The following is a 2,950-nucleotide window of genomic DNA, read 5'->3' as shown; positions in this document are numbered from 1 at the left end:
TGAGTGCTACCTTTAAAATTCCATCATTCACTTTTGCAATATATAGCTCATGGGACAAATAGCTTAAAAAACTATTGTGGTATTGAATATGTAATTATGCACTTTATCTCTTATTAAGTTGCTTGTTGTGCGATAACCATGTTCACTGGGGACGCCATCAACTATTCATTGTTGAATTTCATGTGAGTTGCTATGCATGTCCGTCTTGTCTCGAAGTAAGAGAGATCTACCACCATATGGTTAAGCATGCATATGTTAGAGAAGAACATTGGGCCGCTAACTAAAGCCATGCTCCATGGTGGAAGTTTCAGTTTTGGACAACAATCCTCAAATCTCAAATGAGAAAATTATTAATTGTTGGTATATGCTTATGCATAAAAGAGGAGTCCATTATCTCGTTGTCTATGTTGTCCCGGTATGGATGTCTAAGTTGAAGAATAATCAATAGCGAGAAATCCAATGCGAGCTTTCTCCTTAGACCTTTGTACAGGCGGCATAGAGGTACCCCTTTGTGACACTTGGTAAAAACAATGCATTGTGATGATCCGGTAGTCCAAGCTAATTAGGACAAGGTGCGGGCACTATTAGTACACTATGCATGAGGCTTGCAACTTATAAGATATAATTTACATGATGCATATGCTTTATTACTACCGTTGACAAAATTGTTTCATGTTTTCAAAATCAAAGCTCTAGCACAAATATAGCAATCGATGCTTTTCCTCTATGGAGGACCATTCTTTTACTTTCAATGTTGAGTCAGTTCACCTATCTCTCTCCACCTCAAGAAGCAAACACTTGTGTGAACTCGTGCATTGATTCCTACATACTTGCTTATTGCATCTATTATATTACTCTATGTTGACAATATCCATGAGATATACATGTTACAAGTTGAAAGCAACCGCTGAAACTTAATCTTCTTTTGTGTTGCTTCAATGCCTTTACTTTGAATTATTGCTTTATGAGTTAACTCTTATGCAAGACTTATTGATGCTTGTCTTGAAGTGCTATTCATGAAAAGTCTTTGCTATATGATTCACTTGTTTACTCATGTCATATATATTGTTTTGATCGCTGCATTCACTACATATGCTTTACAAATAGTATGATCAAGATTATGATGGCATGTCACTCCGGAAATTATCTCGTGTTATCGTTTTACCTCGCTCGGGACGAGCAGAACTAAGCTTGGGGATGCTGATACGTCTCCGACGTATCGATAATTTCTTATGTTCCATGCCACATTATTGATGTTATCTACATGTTTTATGCACACTTTATGTCATATTCGTGCATTTTCTGGAACTAACCTATTAACAAGATGCCGAAGTGCCGATTCTTTGTTTTCTGCTATTTTTGGTTTCAGAAATCCTAGTAAGGAAATATTCTCGGAATTGGACGAAATCAAAGCCCAGGGGCCTATTTTCTCACGAAGCTTCCGGAAGTCCGAAGGAGAGACGAAGAGGGGCCACGGAGGGGCCACACCCTAGGGCGGCGCCCCCCTTGGCCGCGCGGCCCTGTGGTATGGGGCCCCGTGCCGCCTCTTGACCTGCCCTTCCGCCTACAAATAGCCTCCGTGACGAAACCCCCGGTACCGAGAGCCACGATACGGAAAACCTTCCGGAGACGCCGCCAACGCCGATCCCATCTCGGGGGATCCAGGAGATCGCCTCCGGCACCCCGCCGGAGAGGGGAATCATCTCCCGGAGGACTCTACGCCGCCATGGTCGCCTCCGGTGTGATGTGTGAGTAGTCTACCCCTGGACTATGGGTCCATAGCAGTAGCTAGATGGTTGTCTTCTCCCCATTGTGCTATCATTGTCGGATCTTGTGAGCTGCCTAACATGATCAAGATCATCTATCCGTAATTCTATATGTTGCGTTTGTTGGGATCCGATGAATAGAGAATACTTGTTATGTTGATTATCAAAGTTATATCTATGTGTTGTTTATGATCTTGCATGCTCTCCGTTACTAGTAGATACTCCGGCCAAGTTTTTGCTATTAACTCCAAGAGGGAGTACTTATGCTCGATAGTGGGTTCATGCTCGCATTGACACTGGGACGATGTGAGAGAAGTTCTAAGGTTGTGTTGTGCTTGTTGCCACTAGGGATAAAACATTAGTGCTATGTTCAAGGATGTAGTCACTAGTTACATTACGCACCATACTTAATGCAATTGTCTGTTGTTAGCAACTTAATACTGGAGGGGTTCGGATGATAACTTCGAAGGTGGACTTTTTAGGCATAGATGCAGTTGGATGACGGTCTATGTACTTTGTCGTAATGCCCAATTAAATCTCACTATACTCATCATGATATGTATGTGCATGGTCATGCTCTCTTTATTTGTCAATTGCCCAACTGTAATTTGTTCACCCAACATGCTGTTCGTCTTATGGGAGAGACACCTCTAGTGAACTGTGGACCCCGGTCCAATTCTCTTTACTGAAATACAATCTACTGCAATACTTGTTCTACTCGTTTTCTGCAAATAATCATCTTCCACACAATACGGTTAACTCTTTGTTACAGCAAGCCGGTGAGATTGACAACCTCACTGTTTCGTTGGGGCAAAGTACTTTGGTTGTGTTGTGCAGGTTCCACGTTGGCGCCGGAATCACTGGTGTTGCGCCGCACTACATCTCGCTGCCATCAACCTTCAACGTGCTTCTTGACTCCTACTGGTCCGATTAAACCTTGGTTTCTTACTGAGGGAAACTTGCCGCTGTGCGCATCACACCTTCCTCTTGGGGTTCCCAACGGACGCGTGTCGAACGAAGTGACAATACGTCAACCACGCGCATCATTAAGTCACACAATGAAATTCTTGGGTATTAGTACCATATTGGTTGGTATGAAGTGTCATACAAAACAACGCAATACAAGAATACAATGGCCTAAGTGACTGACAAGGAATATGATAAGAATGCACGTCTGGAACAAA

The sequence above is a fragment of the Lolium rigidum genome, chromosome 6, assembly GCF_022539505.1.
Source record: "Lolium rigidum isolate FL_2022 chromosome 6, APGP_CSIRO_Lrig_0.1, whole genome shotgun sequence".
Lineage (NCBI taxonomy): Eukaryota > Viridiplantae > Streptophyta > Magnoliopsida > Poales > Poaceae > Lolium > Lolium rigidum.
Note: the sequence above shows the minus strand (reverse complement) of the source record.